The 21163-nt window shown below is 48.7% G+C and overlaps 1 protein-coding gene across 4 annotated transcripts in view; it reads left to right on the top strand.

The window, feature by feature from the left end:
* Positions 1-21163, top strand: part of ARHGEF6 (Rac/Cdc42 guanine nucleotide exchange factor 6) — a 3277165-nt gene that overhangs the window by 2933673 nt on the left and 322329 nt on the right. The gene's annotated exons all lie outside the window — the stretch shown is intronic.

A 21163-nucleotide genomic window follows, 5' to 3' on the forward strand; every position in this document is an offset into this window, starting at 1 on the left:
AAGGACAAAGTCGCTGTTAGGAAAGATTTCCTTTCCATGTGTAATTTTCCCTCCAGTTGTGTAACCCCCAACTTTTTGCTGATGTTAAACACCATAGTCTGACTTTGCCAGAGGAGCACAGCCTTCTGCTGCACTCCCCTGGGCTTTTTGCTCACTTTGTTATGGGGAAACTGACATGCCCTTAAAGACAGTCAGAACTGGGAGACTTGGTTTCCCTTAGTCCTTGTCAATGTTGCAACTTTTCTGCAACATGTTGGAAGTGCACAATGTACCTTACAGTACAGTGCGCTTGGGTCTATCTGTCATTTCCAAGGCTCTAGATACTCTCGAAGGATTCTTTAGGAGAAGGGCAGATGTGCCTTGGACGGGGCTGGTGGCAGCTTATCTTTTCATGTATTTTGAACCCTTTCCTGCTAGGTAAACCATGGTTACCGCGTTTGGCACAAATAGGTGGCCTGGCTCCAAAATGGCCATGCCACAAGGTTCTTTGTCTTGTCCTTTGGTCATCTTGCCCCTTCACCTTCCCCAGGTCGAGCCGACGCGGATCAGGCCTTAATTGGGCCTGCATTCTCCCACGAAATGCCAAGCTTTTGCGGGCTTCTGCATGCCTTGTGTGTGTGCTTCCAGGGTGTGGTCTGGACTGTCTGGTTCCATTACACATCCTGGGTGCCAGAGAGTCTGGTGTGCTGTGAATGACTGTATCCCGAAACTAAGAAGCCGAGTCAAGGAACCGCTGGAAGGTTTGGCACCCTGAGCCCGCGGTGTCGTCCCGCTGGACCCCTCTGCATCTGGTCGTCCTAGAAGTTCTGCAAAGACGGTTCAACCCATTGGAATAGTGACGCCAACTATTCTCAGCACCTTCATCAAGCTGGAACGGTAGTGAGACGAGATGCACGTCCCCGGAAGAAGCAGCTCAAATACTGGTAATACAATGTTGGGAGGATTCTGGGCACCCAGGAGGTAGACTGTGGACAATGTGTATCGGGAAGGAGGAGGCTGGCGGGGCTCAGGGGCCATGGGACAGACTCGGAGCAGTGACAGCAGCCACTGACATGAACTGCTGGGTGAGGGGGGGGGGGGTAATACACGAGCAGGGCTGGATAAGGGGTTTTAGGGAGAATTCTCATTCAATGGCTAATTTCCCTTACCTAGTGAGTCCCCAAGCAGCTTTGCTGGATCTCTGGAATTTATTTTTCCACTTGGTAAGAGTGTACCCTACCCCTTTCTTTCCACTCTTACCTGTGTTTTGCCATGTGTAGTTCATCTGTTTTTGTGATTGTGGACTCTGGATTACACCACTTCAGTAGCCCCCTTCTTTTGTATGTTACACAGCACCTTCAGTGCAGTGACACAGGGTTGTCTTTTAGACTTCCCACCAACTCCATTTCTGAGGCTGACTGCTGTCCCCCAGAAAAGGGTAAAGTTGCCATTAACTTTACTTATTCATTTAACCACAGATCCAGTACACCCCATCTTACATGGAGTACTGGAAAGGGTTAATTGTTAGCCCTTATTATCTGTACCTCCTAGAGCATTGTTTCACTCTTTTAACATTTAGACTTGGCTGGTGGCAGTGATATCTACCCTAACTTTTCTAACGCGGTTATACTAAATAAACGTGGTATTGTTTTAGGCTTTTATATTAGCCTCAAACTTAAACCCGCTTGACTAAATGCTTTTTCTTTTGGCTCCAGTTGGGTTTTTTCGCCATTTATTTTTGTTAAAGTCCTTCTTGTATTTTACTTTGCGCGGCAAACCAGATTTGCCTCCTTTGTTCACTACCTTTTGGTGGGCTTCTGCCCAGAAGCCCTCCTGTAGGCGCCTGGGTGTCTAGGTGGGCTGAATGTGAGGGCGGGGTGTAGTCACCCCCTGCACAGGGTATCCTAGGAAACCCTAGTCGCACTTTGCCATGATTGGCTGAGGTGGTTGTCCGGGCCGGACAACCCCCCTGCTGCGTGATTGACAGTCAGGCTGTGTGAATGGGGGATTTTCACATAAAAGGAAGGTCTTTTGGTCTAGAAGACAGAGTCCTCACTGAAACTACAAGGAACCGAAGAGAAGCGGAGAAGAAGTGGACTGCTGCAACTATCCCGTCCCGGTGAAGCCCTGCTGCAGTCCTGAGCTATCTACCCTTCGACGACCAGAGAAGATCCAGTCCGGAGTCTTTTTCTCTTGAGCTTGGTGGGGATAACCAACTCATCTTCTACAGCCAGAGGATCCTCTTCGGGGTCGAAATCGCTGCACACTGCTGTAGTGGTCCGGATAGCCATCTGAAGAGCCTCACCTGTTTTTAAGGAGCGCACCTTTTATTCACCGTCGCTGCTGCCGGCTTCAGCCCTGTGTGGTGCAGACCCCTCCAGACGTCCTCCTTCGGATCAAAGCTCCAGGAACTGAGGGTCTGCAGGAAACTACCAGGAACAACTGCCGTGGCACCAGCTTCTTCCTTGAATAAGGTACTGTGTTCTGCTCGAGGAATTTGGGTGAATCCCTTTTTCTTCGTATCCAAGGCTTGCCCTTGTCTTCCCTGCTTCTTATAACTTTTGCTTCCTCTGTTGACAGTAAGTATTCCTGGCTCCGCCGAATCGTGAACTATCTGACTGTGTGATCCTCGACAACAGGAACCCGGTTCCACTTGACACTGGCTCCGGCCTATTGACTTTTGAATTTCTGTCTAAGAGTGTTCTCTGATTCTGTCTGCCTTGACACAAGTATTGCCTATGATTTTTGCCCCCACTCTCTCTGGGTATCTCAGGTGCTAAGTATGTTTTTGCTCCAGTAACATTTCTTGCCGCGCATACGCGTTTCTTTAGTAAGACCGAACTGTCATTACTGTCAAAAAGTGATCGCAAGTGTATTCCCGGTAACGTCTTTTGTTCCATAACACCGATCCGCTAAAACACAGGTTACTTACCTTGAAGTATACCGTGCAAAGTGAATTGGTTAGTTGTAGTATATTTTATGGGTGGTTTTTCGAATTAATAGAAATGTTGTGTTTATAATAAATGGTTCAAAAATAAATGTACTTATATTTTTTTACCTGAAACCTTGAGTCAGTGTTTGCTTGAGTCACAGTAATTGTGGTCCCTTTGTGTAATCTCTGCTACTGCTCATATACTCTTGAGATAAGCCTGGCTGCTCCGCTACTGCTACCACTTTAACATTGTAGTACAGGCTTGTACCAAAGGTAAAACTTGTATTGCCACCTGTAGTCTTAATTGTGTGTAGTGGTCCCTAAGGGCACTGCACAGGATTCTGCCTAACACAGGGCAGTTGCTTCCCTGGGCGCCAAGGGGAGACTGTTGATCAATCATGACCTGGTGCTATGATAGATCTAATGTGGTCGGTCTGGACCTCCATTACACACCTATCTTTAGAGGGGTTGTGATGCTGGAAATGCATTGGAGTGACAGGGCTTCCATATCCTTGTCCTTTATTGCTTTATAATGTATGTTCTGTCTTGTTTTCCGTGCAGGAGTTCATATGGGACTCCTGGTGGTGCATCTCTTCCTCTTTTTGGCCGTGGTGAATGAACCCTTGGGATACCCTTATGGCACCCATGGGTAGGGGTACAACCTTGCACTCCTAGTGTATGTTTTTGGGTACCTGTGTGTGGCCCACATAGCAGGGTATGGGTTGGTGGCAGCTCCATGCTGAATTTGACAGGTGCTCTGAGTAGCCTCCATTTTGGGATACCCAGGTCCTGGCGTTGGAATCAATTGATTCCTGATAGGAAACAAGATGGCCCCTGTGGCCTCTTGCTTTCTATCGCCTGTTTCCATGTTTTCCCGAAGTCCCGGTAAGCCCTGATTCTGTCCCACCCAACAGCCAGTCAGGCGGAAGGAAGTTCTTATATGATGTTGTGGGGAAGTCCATGCCAGACTGTATGTTGTAGGTACGCCCGTGGGGTGGTACCTGGGTGAATGGAGTGTGTGACGAATACGCATTTCATGTTATGGGTGTCTAGTATCTGGTGGTTGACACAATGGTGGTCATTCCAAGTGAGGCAGTAAGGGGTTAATGGCGCCGGTAATGATGCCGGAGCCATCAATCCCTTACCGCCTCATTACGAGTCTGCTCGCGGGAACCCGCTAAGGTCGTCTGGTTTTACCAGGCACCCTTAGCCGGTCCTGCGAGCAGACCAGGGTGCTAACAACGGTCGCATAGTGACCACGCTATTGTGTTGTGCCTTATGGTCGTATCTAGACCACACTATTGTGTTGTGCCCTATGGTCGCATACTGTGCCCTAATTTTGCTGCCCACATTGCATTCTGATTCTAGTTGTGCCATGTTGAACGATACCATCGCCATGCCTCAACAATCCACCTGCTCACCAGCTGCCCCACTGGCATTCCTCTCCAACATTCCTCCCACCTACTTCCTACCATCATTCTTCACTGAAAGCATCCCCACAGCACGTCATCCTCCACCCAGCATAACTTCCTACACTAGACCCATCCACACCAGGAACCAACTCCTAGGTCTCCGTTCTAGATACCCTAGACTCACCCACCAAGCACCTCCCACCACTCTTAACACGACTAACACGCCACCCCCTACAGTCAAAACACCCTTACCTAAACCCACCATGCCGCACCCCATCCCGGCAACACCACTCAACACCACCCCTACCTCGGCCCAACGCACACACAACCTACAGTGTGCCCTCATAAACGCCAGATCCATCCCTGCCCATGCCATTGAAATTCACGAACTCCTAACTAGCTTGGACCTCGACATCCTAGCCATCACCGAGACATGGCTGCACAGCGCTGCAGGGCCAGCCCTCAACCTTACTATCCCACAGGGGTACGCCATTATCCGGCAAGACCGCCTCTCCTCAGTAGGTGGTGGGGTAGCATTCATCCTGAAAGATCACCTCGAGGCCAGACAAATCACCTCCAATCTAGGTGACAACATAGACTCTCTAGCTATAAAAATTGCCCTCTCCCCTAACTCCACCATCACTTTCAACCTAGTCTACCGCCCGCCCGGCCCACTAACAGAGTTCCATGAGAACCTTGTACACCGCCTAACAGAAAACCTAAAACCCACCTCCAAAAGCATCTTTCTAGGTGACCTTAACCTGGGGTATAACGACAAAAAGGACAAGTCTGCTAAATCTCTTGCACTAGCCCTAAAAGAACTAGGCTTCGACCAAAAAATAACCTCACCCACACACAACAAAGGCCGTATCCTGGACTGGATAGCTGACCACAACTGTCACGTCGACATTAGCTCCATCACCCCGACTCCTTGGTCAGATCACCACCTCATTCACTTCTTTATTCCCGCTGTATCTAACACAAACAAACCTAACCCCATTCCCCCAGCACTGGCAAGATGTGTAAAAAATCTCACTAAAGATAAAATTACTCCCCACCTTCACATCCTCTCCACAGACCTCAAGTCATCTGACCCGTCAGAATTAGCAGATATCTACAAGAGCACCATAAGCACCGCCATTGACGCCATTGCCCCCTTGCAGACCAAAAAAGCCAAAGCTATCAAACACTCAAACACCTGGTTCTCCACTGAACTCAAAGAACTCCGCTCACAGAAAAGAAAAGCTCTAAACTCCTGGCAGAAATCGCCTTCCCCAGCCACCCTATCCTCCTACAAAAAAATCACTGCCCAATACAAAAAAGCCATAATCACAGCTAAATCAGTCTCTTATAATGATAGAATTGCTAATGCAAGCTCCGAATCCAAAGAACTCTTCGCCATTTTCAACGAACTCACCACACCGGCCACCAAATCACAAGACATTGTTAAAGACCAAATCTGGTGCAATTCCATACAATCTGCCTTGTTAAATAAAATTGAACTCCTACAAACAAAAATTAAGGAGCACCACAAAAACCTATCACTGCACCTCAAATCTCACACCACCACGAGCCACATGCCCACCCCTAGCTCGGGAACCACATCCACCAAAGCCCCCACTACCCCGTTCAAATTCAGGGAAGTCACAGAACACGAAGTTATTGAGATAATGAACAAGATCAAACCATCCAATTGTAAAGGAGACCCCTGCCCCGCCAGCCTGATCAAAGACTGCACTGAAACACTCGCCCCTTTCCTTAAATCATTCATCAATGCCTCTTTCAAAGCCAACACTGTCCCTGACAGTCTAAAAGAAGCCTGGGTGCGCCCGCTTCTAAAAAAAACCACCCTCGACCCTGAAGTAGCTACCAACTAACAGGCCCATCACCACTGTGCCTTTCCTGCTCAAGATTCTGGATAAAATGGCCTACACACAAATCCAGGATTATCTCGAAACCAACCATATCCTAGGAAAAAGACAGTCAGGCTTCCGACCAGGTCACGGAACAGAGTCAGCCCTACTTGATCTGAAAATACAGCTTGCAGACACTATGGATAAAGGCAAACCGGCACTCCTTCTCCTACTGGATCTATCTGCCGCCTTTGACCTTGTCAACCACGATATCCTAGGCATGCACCTAAAAAATGAAGCACACTTCTCCCCGGAAGCCATTGCATGGGTTGCCTCATTCCTAAATGGCAGACTCATGAAAGTCTTCTCAGACACTGCCTCGGCAACCCCTACCACCATCCACTGCGGCGTCCCACAAGGCTCCTGCACCGCCCCCACTCTCTACAATATATTCACCCTTCCTCTCTTCAAGGACCTCGACTGTCGTAACATAGCGTACACCAACTACGCAGACGATACGCAGGTACTACTCCCTCTAACTGGGACCTACGAAGAAGATGCTACTGCATTAACCAAAATCTACACAGCCATCCAAACCTGGATGGCGGCCAACGGCCTCTGCCTAAACGGGGACAAAACCGAAATCCTCATAGTAGGGACCAATGAAATTCTCAACAAACTCCCCCCCCAATACAAATCCTTCAACATTGACAACTCCACCATCTCAGTCTCCAAGTCTGTTAAAACCTTAGGCGTTCACCTAGATGCCTCACTATCTATGTCTCGCCAAGTCAACGCCATTGCCTCTTCCTCAGCACTTACCACCAAGATGATAAATGCTGTCAAGCCGTTTCTCTCCGCCAAAAACTGCCTGTCCATCGCCAGAGCCACTATAGGTACAAAACTAGACTACTGCAATGCACTGTTCCTAGGCACCTCCGCCCACAACCTAAAAAAACTCCAAATCACGCAAAACAATGCGCTCCGGGCAGCACTGTCCATTCCAAAAAGAGAACACATCTCGCAAGCAAGGAGAGATGCCCACTGGCTACCTGTGAAGGAACGCATACTGTTCAAAGCCATGACCATCACACACAGATGCCTATCCCTGGATGCCCCACCCTATCTCGCAGAAAGAATCACACCGAAAGCCTCCATCAGACCCACCAGAGCTCACCGCACCAACATGATTGATGTCCCCACGTTTCAAAGATCCAGGGCGGGAGGAACCAGCTTCCAACACCTCGCACCAAAAAACTGGAACTCCCTACCTACCTCACTAAGGAACGAAAAATCATACCATACCTTCCGTAAAAACCTCAAAACCCTCCTATTCCGCTAAAGTCTGCCACATTCACTCTCATGCTTGCATTGTATCCACAGCATAGCATAACCTTTAAGCTCAATGTTTATTACCAATGTGAAATGTACTATGTAACTCGGTTACATCTGTAAACACATTCCTATGCTTGTGTTCATGACTAAGTCTGCTGTAACAGCGCCACGATGCCCCAGGGCAGTTCTGTGCGCTTTATAAATGCAAATAAATAAATAAACAACGGGCCCGTTGTTAGCACCCTCCCCATTCCCATTGAGCCCTATGCGGGCTCGAATGGGAATCAGGATGGCTTCCTTGAATGAGGAATTACCAGGCCCTCCAAGGTCGGAATGGCCCGGTAATTCCTCATTCAAGGAACCCGGACCCGGTACACGTGAAGGGGGTAGCCATGCCGCTAATAGCGGCATGGTTACCTCCTACCTTGTAATGACCCCCAATGATTGAGACAGCCCTGCCCGAAACTGGTATGAATGCAGTGTGGAGTGCTGAATGGCAGAGTGCTTGTCCGAATCAACATTCTGTGTTGTGAGTGTCTGGATGAAGAAGAATGGCCTGAATGCATTGTGAGCCTGATTGGCTGCCTAACTGCCTGAATGCCCTTCTGAATGATTGGTTGCCTGAGTGTGACCCAGCAGAATGAATGGAAGATCAACAGTATATCTGGGGGCCTCTCACTGATGGAAATTGTTCAGAAGCTGAAGTTGATACTTGATGCTTAACCTTGAAGCCCATTGGAAGAAGAATAATTGCTGCTGCTGTCCTCCGCTAATCTGAAAGCTGCGTGACGGTCAAGGAATTGATCCAAGAGAGGACCTGGCTAGGAGACCTCTTCCCAAGCTGCAAGGGACCATCGTGCACCAGCTGATCTTTGCCAAGGCTCCATGGACGTCAGACCCTCGAAAGGCTATCACTGTTGATGACCGATGTCGCCGACCGGAGCCGCAGTGCTCCTTTGCCTAAGAACATTGAAACAAGGACTCCCTTGCTCATCTTAGTCGACCGCTTTCATCCTGTCGGAGAAACTCAAGGCGGTTGACGAGCAAGGAGAATCCGTCGGTGGGTTTCCCACCACCTGAAGACCTCTGAGACGCTGACGAAGGTACTAAAGCCCGCCGTGGTTACGTCCTCCTGTCCGCCGACACCAGGCGCTGACGACCCGACGCCCCTGCTGGGCCAAAGTTCTTCATTTACTCTTTGCGGCAATGAGCACTCGTCTTTGAGGTACATCGCACACCTCAGCTTGCAGGACGTTTTCGAAAGATCATTAACGAGCACCGCAACAACCAAAGTTGCTGCCACAACGACAGTGTTCACACTTTTCTTCACCGACTCTAAACGACTCGTGGCTCCTGCCTTAAAGGGAGTGCACTCAAGAAGGGCCCGTCGACGACTCATCGAAGAACTCTACAAAACCAGGTACTTTGGGGTTGTGGAACCTTTTGGACGGACTCAAGACTATATTGAGCATAATTGGACTGGGCTTGTCAAATACGCTTTATTTACAGGTTGCCCAGGTGGGGGGATCCTCGCACAGAACTGTCTCTAGGTTGACGGGGGACAGTTCTGCTATTGCTTGATTTAACTTGCATTATTTCTGTGGTCTATCGTTGATTCATCTTATAATCTGATTCGTATGTCATTTGAACTGTTAGTAGTTGATGCATTTCAAAGGAATCAATAGTTAAGAATGGTACCACGTAGACTTGTATGTATTTTCCGTTATAGCATTGTCAGAGTACAAAATGTGTTATTGTGATTGTGTATATAACCTTGAACCTTAATTTTAAATTGAGGTTTAGTCATGTACTAGATAACTACATTACATTACAAGCAATGCAATCTATTGCAAATGGTAAATTGACTAGGATGAGCTAAGAGGCTCTCCAGAGTGCTTGTGAAGCCAGGGAATTAGACTTTGAGGATACGTCTAGGGCTGAGCTGATAGCTTCCCTGGTGGACTACCATACTGATTATGAAGCACCCATTGAGGCCCCTGGGGTTGTTATTGAATCTGATTCTGGGAATTACTCCTGCTGCCTCAGTTCTGACCTCCAGCAATGTTTCTTCAGGGAATTCCTTGGAACTTGAATTATACCTTTGAATATAGAAAGTTGGAAACTGAAGCTGAACTTAAAAAAGAGGAGTTGGCACAGCAAGTGATACCCCAAGATAAGGATCTTGAACTTAAAAACAAGGACACTGAATGTCAGAAACTCCCGCTAGAGAAAGCTAGAGTGGAGACTTCAGCGAAACCAATTGTGTGTGTCAGGTACCCAGCCACCAAGTTTATGAAAGATTTGGTTGGTGTGTATGTGGAGGGTTATGATATTCTCCAGTGGATTGAAGCGTGTGAGATGACTTGTGGAATCCATCATGTTGTTAAAAGAGATTGGGATAAGTGTTTGTTAAGCAGAGTGCCTCAGACTGGATATGACTGTACTCTGAAACTGAGTTTGGAAGAAAGGGGTCAGTATGAGTGCATGAAGTCTGCTTTGATTGCCAAGTTTTGCAAGACACCTTCCCAATACCTTGAAAGGTTTAGGGAATTTAAGAAGAGAGAGAATGTGTCTGGGGTTGACTGGGTGAGTGCTGCACATATGAACATAATGGGGTGGATTGATGGATACAAGGTGAAAACTTTTGTTGAATTGTCCCACCTTTTGTTTTATGAGTATTTTTCGGCAGCCTGTTCACCGGAGCTGAATCAGAATGTTGCTGACCAGAACATTTTAGATCCATTGAAGCTGGCCAGGCTGGCTGACAAGTGGGTCTCCCACTGGGTGTCCCCTAAGGACTCTAGTGGGAAGGACAAGGGCAAAGAAAAGGGGACCTCTCAGAAGTCTGAGGAGTCCCAGAAGCAATTACAGTCGGGTAAACCAAAACCTTACTCTCCTAAGACCCAGAAATCTAGTGGGGATAAGTCCTATGTGGTTGGGAGTAAGAGTAGTGGTCCACCTGCTGCAAAGCAGGCTCCCAGTGTTTCCAGTACCGTACCGCGCATTCCTGGCACCTATTGGGACTGTGTGGCTCTGGACCACAAGAAGGGTGACCCCAAGTGTAAAGGTAAGGTACTTACTTGGAGTCCAGGCTGTCAGCCTTACCTACCCTTACCCCATGCCTGAGGTGGAGGCCACTGCCCTCCCCTCCTCTACAGGAATCACATTTGGTCCTCCTGTAGAGATTTGCCTAGTGTTCCTTGGGGCCTGGGACCAGTACGCAGACGCACTGGCGACAATCCCACAGAACACCCGTAGGTTTTTGAGAAGTGTCCTCTTGAATGGCCAGCCTTCTACTGGTTTGAGAGACACTGGGGCAAGCATGACAGTGGTGGACAGGACCCTGCTCAAGCCAGAGGACTATGTAGGTGCTCCTCTGAGAACCACCAGGTTAGCTGGTGGGCCTCCCAAATGATCGCCTGTAGCCTTGGTGAACATTACGATTGGAGACAAGACAGTAAAGCTTCCTGTCCTGGTCCAGTACAAAGTATCTGCTAATATTTTTTTAGGCAATGATTTGGCGGAAATGGGGATGATCACGGATGGTCTACCTATGGCTGCTGCGGCGGCCACCAGATCACAGGTCACACCGGGTCCGGCTGTGAGTCCGGTACCCCTGCCAACGGGGAACCCAAGGCATGAAGAAGTAAGAGCAAGAATGCCACCTCTGCGAAGGGGCACCCTTCGCTCCCTGCTGCTTCAGCAGCACCCACTGGGATTCATGCTCCGGATGGGCTGGATCCAGTGGTGAACATAAACTCAACTCCTGAGGGAGACAAGGCAGAAGACGCTCCTGCGGGAGAGGTGCTCAACCCGGAGGACCACCCCGACGGTCAATTCCTGTTGAGTGAAGGGGGACCCTCCTGGGTGGCATTCTGCGCCTCTCTCTTGAGGGTCTGAGGAAACAGGTCCTGCCCCAGGCACAGGAAGAAGTGCCTCAAATATTCCGGATATATTGGGAGGTTGAGCTCCTTGTTAGTGAGCCCACTAAGCCTGAACCTGGTGCCCTCAAGAGGTTGGTGGTACCCCAGGTTTACAGGCCCTTCCTACTGCAGTTGGCGCATGAGGTGGCCTTAGCTGGTGATCTTGTGACCAAGAAGACTAAGCAGAGGCTCTCTCCCCATTTCTACTGGCCACAGATGGGAGTAGAAAAGGAGTCCCACTGCAGGACCTGCCCAACTTGTCAGTTGTCTGGCAAGACTGGAGGCAGGGTCATTGCCCCACTGCATCCGTTGCCAGTGGTTGCCACCCTGTTTGAGAGGGTAGGCATCGACATTGTGTGTCCCCTTGACCCTCCCACTACAGGTGGTCATTGGTTCATCCTGGTCTTGGTAGCTCATGCCACCAGTACCCTGACGCTATACCACTGTTACTGCCAATGTGGTTTCCAGGGCTCTCCTGGGCATTTTCCCCAGAGTTGGATTCCCTAAGGAGGTTGTCTCTGACAGAGGATCCAACTTCATGTCGAGTTACTTGAAAACCATGTGGAAAGAGTGTGGGGTAACCTATAAGTTATCCACCTCTTACCATCCCCAGACCAATGGTCTTGTCGAGAGATTTAATAAAACTCTCATGGGCATTCTAGGTGCTTTGGAAGAGCCCCTAAGGAGGAAATGGGATCTCCTCCTGCCATGCCTGCTGTTCGCTTACAGAGAGGTACCTCAAGAGGGTGTTGGTTTCAGCCCCTTTGAGTTACTCTTTGGACATCCCGTGAGGGAGCCCCTTGCCTTGATCCAAAAAGGTTTGGAAGGCACCCCTCCAGGTCCTGCCAAGCAAGTGGGGGACTATGTGTTAGGCCTCAGACGGAGGAGGACACAGATGATGGGTCGGGCGACAGCGAATCTTAAGGCCAGCCAGGAATTGAACAAATACTGGCATGACCTTAAGGCATCACAAGTGGATTGGACTCCAGGACACAAGAACCTTGTGATGGAGCCTACCAAGCCTAGAGCTTTGGCAGATAAGTGGACTGGACCCTTCAGGATAATCTCCAAGATGGGCAAAGTCAACTATCTGGTTGACATGGGAGTTTGTGGGGCAGCCCCTCAGGTATTCCACGTCAAGAGGCTCAACCCTTTCCACAGGCGTTCAGAAGTCTCATGTCTCTTGCTGACCTCAGAGCAAGAAGAGGATGAGAGTGAGCCCCTTCCTGATTTGCTGCATAGCAACCCTCAGGATGGCTCAGTGGAGGGAGTGCATCTCTCTCCAGATCTGACTCCAGATCAGCAGAGGGCCTGCAGGGCTTTGCTCCAGCAGTATGCGCCTCTGTTCTCGCTGACACCAGGCCTCACTCCATGGTGCTGGCTCAAAATTGGCATTGGTGACAGCGTACCTGTTAAAAGCAGATGCTACTGGATTTTAGACACTGTGAAGAACCGCATCCAGGCTGAGGTCGCCAAGATGTTGGATCTGGGTGTTATTGAACCCTCAACCAGTCCCTGGTCCAGTCCAGTGGTCCTTGTCCCCAAGGCAAGTTCCCAGGCCGGTACCAAGGTTTGGAGGTTCTGTGTGGACTACGGAGGAGTCAATGCCATCACCAAAAATGACGCGTACCCATTGCCCAGGGCTGATGAGGTCATGGACACCATAGGTGCTGCCAAATTTGTGGGCACCTATGACCTTACCTCAAGCTATTGGCAAATAGCCCTGATGGACCATGCCAAGGAAAATACTGCATTCTCAACTCCTGTGGTACTCTACCAGTTTAGAGTCATGCCTTTTGGGTTAAAAAATGTACCTGCCACCTTCCAGAGATTGTTCAATCATGCCCTCAGTGGGCTGGAGGTCTTTTGTGTAGCCTACCTAGACGACATTGCCGTCTACAGTTCCACATGGGAAGAGCATTTGACTCACATGGATAAGGTGTTGCAGGCCTTAAAAAGGGCTAACCTCACTATCAAGGCCACCAAGTGCCAGATAGCTCAAGGGAAAATCACTTATCTTGGTCATGAATTCGGCGGGGGTCACATCCAACTTCTCCCCAGTAAAGTACAGGATGTACATGACTGAGAGACTCCCACTACTCAAACCCAGTTGAGAGCCTTTTTGGCCCTCACTGGGTATTATCGCAACTTCATGGTGGACTAGGGAACCCTAGCTGCCCTTCTGACAGCTCTATGCCCAAACAACCGAGGAAGGTTAATTGGACAGACGACTGTCAGAGGGCCTTTGTTGGCTCGAAAGAAAGACTGTCTAGGGCACCTGTGTTGTGTGCGCCTAATTACAGCAAGCCCTTTATCGTCCAGACGGATGCCTGCGACACCGGAATTGGAGCTGTCTTGTCCCAGTTAGATGACAAAGGGAGGGAACATCCGATCATATTCATCAGTAGACAACTCAAGGGTAGAGAACTTAGGTGGGCTACTGTTGAAAGGGAATGTTTCAGTATAGTTTGGAGCCTTAGGCGTTTTAGGCCCTACCTTACAGGGTCTACCTTCAAGGTCCAAACAGACCATAACCCCTTAAATTGGCTTATGCAGATGAAGGGTGAATACCCAAAACTTCTCAGGTGGTCCATAAGCCTGCAGGGGCTAGACTTCACCATTGAGCGCAGAGCAGGGAAGAATTAAGATAATGCAGATAGCCTTTATGTCACCATCCATGCCCCTGACACCCTCAGGTGTCAGGGGCATGCCCCTAGAAAGGGCCCCTGGCAGCAATGGGGCTAAAGCCCTTCACACTGGCCCTATGGGCCTTAAAACTCCATCAGAAACATACATGGAGTCAGTCCTGGCACCTTTGGCGCCAGGCTCATTATCAGTAATAAAACAATACCAGTTGTGGACCTTAATCCAACATGGAGGCCTATTACACAGTTCAGTTCTTTAGAACCAAGCCACACGGTCTAGTGTTTTGGGTGTGGCTAGGCCTGGAACTACTTGGCCTGGAACTACTGTTCCTGGGCTATTTAAACCACACCCAAACAGCAGAACATGCTTGGAGTTATTCTGCACTCCTGCAGCGTAACGCTCACCGTTTCCAGCTCCTGCTCATCTGCTTCTCCGGCGGCCCGATCCTGAAGCCCTAGATCCGGATTCCATTAATAACCTGGAAGAACAAGAACAGCATTAGCAAGCAAAAACACTTAACTGTGAAGTAACCGGCCTGAATCCATCCTGCGCTTCGTTACCTCGCCGATCTCCGGAGTTTACGCCGCAACCTGCAAAGGTAAAGAAACAAGGACAGCATTAATAACAATTCTTACCTGGGCAAGCAGCGAGTCCTGGCAGCATCCTGCGCTTCTCTTACCTCGCCCATCTCCGGGTTTCACCACAACCTGCAAGGGAGAAGGAACAAGGTCAGCATTAACAAAGCACTTACCTGGGCAAGCGGCGCTTCGATCGCTCATCACTCTGGAACATCACTGCAACCTGTACAAAGAAGAGAAGAGAACATAGGTTAGCAATTAACACCAATAAACAGTGCTGCGCTTTGCGCATCAATAACTCCGAGTTTGCAACCAACCCTGTGGAAACAAAAAGGGACATTGTTAGGGAACAGCGAAGGGAAGCAAGACGCCGAGAAGACAGAGAAAACGAAGGGAAAGAAAGAGACAGAATAAAGACGGAAAAGACATTATAACTCACCTGGAAGACAGCAAGCAGAGTTGGAGTCACAGCCGGTCTGGACCTGACATAAGGGCACACGGACCAGTGAAGCAACTAGGTCCACGGAATGCCTGCACCAACCACGCGCCCCTGCACAGAGCCGCAGGACAGAGAATTCAACGCACAAAAACCTAAGGTGAGCAATAACCCCAAGGGAGGGGATTTGGACCAGAGGGAGGTAGTAGTCCACCCATCACAGAACCAGTATCGTAACCCTCCATTCTCCTGTTATAGGTGCTACCCAACGTCTGGCACATAACCAAGCAGAGTGGGGTCCGGGAAAGCGCTTAGACCTCCATCCAGTATTGTGTGGCGCCCCCGTGATACCAGGTGAGCGTAACACTTTGCAGAAGGTATGTTGACCGTCTGGATGAGGTTGTCAATCTCGTGGTGGATTCAACGCCGTAATCTCAGTCGGGGGGGGGGGGGGCGACTGTGATGCTGGAAATGATTTGGAGGGTCAGGGCCTCCATATCCTTGCCCTTTATTGCATTATCATGCATGTTCTGTCTTGTTTTCCATGCAGGAGTCCATGTGGGACAACTGGCAGTACAGCTCTTCCTCTTTTTGGTTTAGTGAACAGACCCTTGGGATACCCTTATGGCACCCATGGGTGTAGGTACAACCCAGTACCCCTAATGTATGTTTTTGGGCACCTGTTTGTGGCCCACAGAGCAGGGTATGGGCTGGTGGCAGCTCCATGCTGAATTTGACAGGTGCTCTGAGTATCCTCCATTTTGGTATACCCAGGCCCTGCCATTGGAATCAGTTGATTCCTAATAGGAAACAAGATGGCCCCTGTGGCCTCTTGCTTTCTATCGCCTGTTACTGTGAGGCTTGGAAGGGACTATTTTACCTAGGGACTATTTTTTTACTCGGGCGGGGCTGGGGAGGAATACTTACCTGGGACTACTTTGGAGGCTATTTAAACCACGGCCGAAGAGCAGCACACGCTTCGTGTTTTTCTGTATCCAGCAGCGTAACGCTCACCGTGCCTGCAAGTCTGCATCCAGTCTTCTGCCACGCCCACCTCGAGTTTGGAGCTCCTAGAAAAAGGACAAGAGCAATACCTTTGATCCTTACCTGAATTCCCGATCCATCGCGCCTTCGAGCTGGAACAAAGAAGTTAATTTATGCGCATTGCGTCGCCCGCTGCAGCACCGCTCTGAACTTACCGGCCTTCGCAGCATCTTCACATTCCACTGCATCCTCCTGCATGTTCCCACGGCATTCCGGCACCTAAGGAGTAGACAAGAACAGCAAGGTGAGCCAAGGGAATACACAGAGGAATATTAGTAATCCTCCATAGACTTACCTGATTTTACCACCGGGGGTACTATTCCTCTTCACGGGTCGGCGCAGCTTCCACTGCGAACCCCGGCCCCTAAGGCGAAACAAAAGGACAGCAAGGTGAAACAAAGGGACTATCAAGGGGAACCCTCCTCACCACATTGGACTTACCTGATTTTACCGCCGAAGGTATTATTCCCCGAGACTTTTCTCTCAGTGCCTGAATAAGGGAGAAAGCAACAGGTTACATATTGACATTATTTACCGAACTGTGTTGGAAATACAAATTCTTACCAGAATATTACCGTTTGCCACGAGGAACTCTTCATTAGGGTCAAGCTGCAATCTGCAAGGAATCGGACAAGAGTGAAAGTCAGGCATTTGAACACTTACGAACTACATACTTTTCAGAGTCAATATTGTTCTGGAACTCACCAATTCCTTCGAGCCAGTGAAGCAACTGGTTATCAACGCGCCCCTGCGCTCAATGCAGGATGGAGAGCGCATCTTTTCAAACCATCAGGTGAGACTCTAAGAGGGGACATCAAAGGTGATCCGTGGGGAGAACAGCGCGGGTGGGGGGATTTACACTCAACTCCATGGGTGGTTAATTCCCTTTCGCCATTTGCAGAAGAATATTCCTACGGGCCAAGCAAACGAAGCTTGGTGGGCCAGTCCAGTCCGTCATCTCGGCCCTACGCGTCACATTGGTGTAGACCGCAGCTGTCCAGTTCAGATCGACGCCTCTGTGGGAGCCAGGTGAGCGTAACAGAACACGAAGCCTACCCACAAATTCCCACCCGGGCGTTATGGATACCTCAGAGACTGACCAATTGGCCCAATTACTAGGGGAATTGAGGGCTGAAGTGCATTCCGCCCGTCAAGAAACCAATGCTCTTAGGAGAGAACTGATTTTGTCAAAGGAGCGAACTGATGACCTTGCTAGGCAACTATTGCAAAGCCAGGCTGGAGAAGCACCCCTGCCTGGTTCCGGGGGAAATCCAGCTCCTGTGTTATCGGGTAACCCTGTGCAAATAAACCTACCAGGAAATATTCCATTAGCTCCACCCGAACGCTTTGCCGGAGATCCCAAAAGGTTTGCCGTGTGTATGAACCAATGCCGCTTGCACTTTTTATGCAGACCTGGAGCCTTCCCAAACGATCAAGCCAAGGTAGCCTTTGTATTGTCATATCTCAGCGGCAGTGCAGCTGATTGGTCAATTCCACTAGTTACTCAGGATGACCCAATTCTTCAGGATTTTCAGGGCTTTCAAACGAGCATGGAAAGACTATTTGCCCGGCACTCCCAAGGACAGGCCCTGGATAACGAACATTTGTCCCTACGACAGGGTAACCAGGACCTTCTATCCTACATCGTGACTTTTAATAGGTTGATAATGGAAACTAGATGGCCGGAGGTAAAACGAATCATGTTATTTCATTGAGGGCTTCGAGGAGAACTCAAGGATGTCTTGGCTCAAGTCATGAACCCACCTCAAGACTGTGCTGAATATATTGACTTAGTGGTCCAGTTAGATCACAGACTTCAGAACAGAAAGGCTGATCGAGCCAAATTTGAGAATCGGGTGTTGGTCAAAACCTACGCTAACCCCAAAGGAGCAGATGCTTCAGAACCCATGCAAATCGGAGGGGTTAAAGGACCCTTAACCCAGAAGGAAAGAGAAAGGAGACGTCAAATGCAATTGTGTCTATATTGTGGAACTTCTGGGCATTTTATACGGGATTGCCCTGTAAAACCACCCAAGAAGGTGGTAGGAGCTGCTGATAAAAGCTATATGGATTCAGACTCGGGAAATGACCACACCCGACAAGAGTAGAGGTCCGCTTGCCGAGCTTGAAGAAGGATACTCGGACCTCGCATTTCATCATACCAATGGTCCTCGTAGATCCAGGCCAGCCATCGCGTATGCACGCAGTAAGGGCATACATTGATAGCGGGGCCATAGGAAACTATGTGGACTATGAATTGGCTTCCAGGATGAATATACCTCTCTGCTGAAAAACCACCTCAGATGTCATCACCACAGTCGATGGAACTGAAATTGCCTCTGGGCCTGTAACTCATTCCACCGCAGAGATGACACTATTGGGTCAGGATGAGCATCGAGAGACTGTTGTGTTTGATCTAATCAAAGCCCCACAGTTCCAAATAATACTGGGGATACCTTGGTTGGAAACACATAATCCTTGTATTGATTGGCGAGAGAAGAGAATAACCTTCCCAGATTGTGCACAAACCTGTTACCCAAAGAAAAATCTGAGCGCAGGCCTGGCCACAGTAACCACAGCAGTCATGTAACTACCTCCAGAATACCAAGAATTTCAGGATGTCTTCCAAAAAGAACAGGCAAACCCCTTACCCTCCTCACAGATCGTACGATTGTCAATTCGATCTCATACCCGGTGCACAACCCCCTTGTAGCAGGATTTATGCCCTTACGGAACCTGAGAACCTTCACCTACGACAATACTTAGACCAGTACCTTGCCAATGGCTTTATTCGCCCATCCACGTCCCCTGCATCTTCAGCTTTGTTCTTCATGCCCAAAAAGGAAGGTGACCTCAGAACGTGCATAGACTACCACGCATTGAACCAGATAACTGTCAAGAACAGATACCCATTGCCTCTGATCCCTGAACTACTAGACCAAGTGAAGGACGCTTGTATATACACTAAATTAGATCTCCAGGGGGGCATACCATCTGGTACGTGTAAAAGAGGGCGACGAATGGAAGACTGCTTTTCGCACTAAGTATGGGTTATTGGAATACCAGGTGATGCCTTTCGGGTTGTGCAATGCACCAGCAGCCTTCCAATACTTCATGAACGATGTCCTTCGTGAACTCATTGACGTTTGTGTTGTTGTATATATCGATGATATTCTAGTATACTACTCTTCAGAATCTGACCATGTGAAGCACGTCCGAGCAGTCCTTGAGAAATTGCGCCAGCACAAACTATATGCAAAACTAGAAAAATGCATTTTTCATGCCACAGAAGTTGAATTCCTTGGGTCTATCCTGACCCCAAAGGGAGTCCGAATGGACTCACGAAAGGTGGACGCAATCCTTAAGTGGCCATCACCAAGTTCAGGTAAAGGAGTACAAAGCATTCTCAGATTTGCCAATTTCTACCGCAGATTCATCCCATATTTTTCACACGTTGTACATCCCATCACAGCACTTTTGCGAAAAAATAAATGCTTTATATGGACTGAAGAAGCTGAAAATTCCTTCCAAGAGCTGAAAACGAAATTCACGTCTGCACCTGTATTAAAGCACCCGCGCCCTGACCTTCCATACATAGTGGAAAACGATGCATCCAGTCTAGCCATGGGAGCTGTCCTGTCTCAAAAGGACCCTGAAACTGGCCAGCTTCACCCAGTAGCATTTTGGTCCAGAAAGTTCTCGGCACCCGAGTTAAACTATGCGGTTACTGACAAGGAGTTATTAGCCATTAAATCCGCCTTCAAGGCTTGGTGGCACTATCTTCTCGGTGCCAGGCATACCATTACTGTGATCACCGATCACCGGAACTTACAGTATTTAAAAACAGCCAAGGCCCAATCGTCACGTCAACTCCGATGGGCATTGTTCTTTGCCAAGTTCGATTTCGTGATAACCTATCGACCAGGTTGTAAGAATGGTAAAGCAGACGCCTTATCCCGAATAGGGATGGGAGAGGCAGAAGTGAACCCAGAACCAGTACCTATAATTTCCGTACAAAGGATTCTTGGCATGACTATTCTACAGACACTAGAGGACATTCAGGTAAAGATTCCACAACTCTTTGATCCTACAGTCCTGCAGGACTGGGTAAAGAAAGGTCCGGACTACTCTGTCACCAATGATCTGCCTTATTACCAAGGGCGGCTATTTCTGCCACACAAGGAACTACAAGAGCTAGTCATTTCCCGTTATCATGATACCCTAATGGAGGGGCACCCAGGTATTGCAAAAACTGAAGCTAAAATTAAAAGACAATTCTGGTGGCCCACCTGGCAAAAGGATATTAAATCATTTGTGATGTCTTGTGGCATTTGCGCCCAAAACAAAAGTTAAAAGAAAAAACCAGCTGGACTCTTACAACCTTTAGACATTCCGCATACACCATGGCACACCTTATCGTTAGACTTTATTACTGATCTAACTCCTTGTAATGGATTTAACACCATTCTAGTTGTTGTGGATCTTTTTTCCAAGATGGCCCACTTTATTCCTTTAAAAGGATTACCTTCAGCCTCAATCCTGGCAAAAGAATTCCTCTGAAACATTGTTCGCATACATGGATTTCCGTCCGTGTTGGTCTCTGACCGGGGCAGTCAATTCATTTCACATTTCTGGAAGAAATGTTGTCAATTGGCGCAAATCGACGTGAGATTATCGACCAGTCACCATCCCCAGACCGATGGTCAAACGGAGAGAACCAACCAGACTCTCGAACAATACCTGCGTTGTATGTTACTTCAAACTGAGAGTAATTGGAAGGACATTCTTTGGATCGCAGAATATGCATAGAATAATTCAGTACATTCTAGAACTGAACAAAGCCCCTTTTATACCCTATATGGGCACCATCCTCGAACCTCAGACCTTGACTCACCCCAACACTTAGAAATGCCCGCAGTGGACCATCTATACGCTACGATTACACAAGCCTTTAAGGAGGCAACTGCACATTTAAAACAAGCGAAGGAGAAATATAAGAAGATGCTGATCGGCACAGAAGTGATA

Source organism: Ambystoma mexicanum, chromosome 5p (assembly GCF_040938575.1).
Source record: "Ambystoma mexicanum isolate Mex_15411 chromosome 5p, UKY_AmexF1_1, whole genome shotgun sequence".
Taxonomy (NCBI): domain Eukaryota; kingdom Metazoa; phylum Chordata; class Amphibia; order Caudata; family Ambystomatidae; genus Ambystoma; species Ambystoma mexicanum.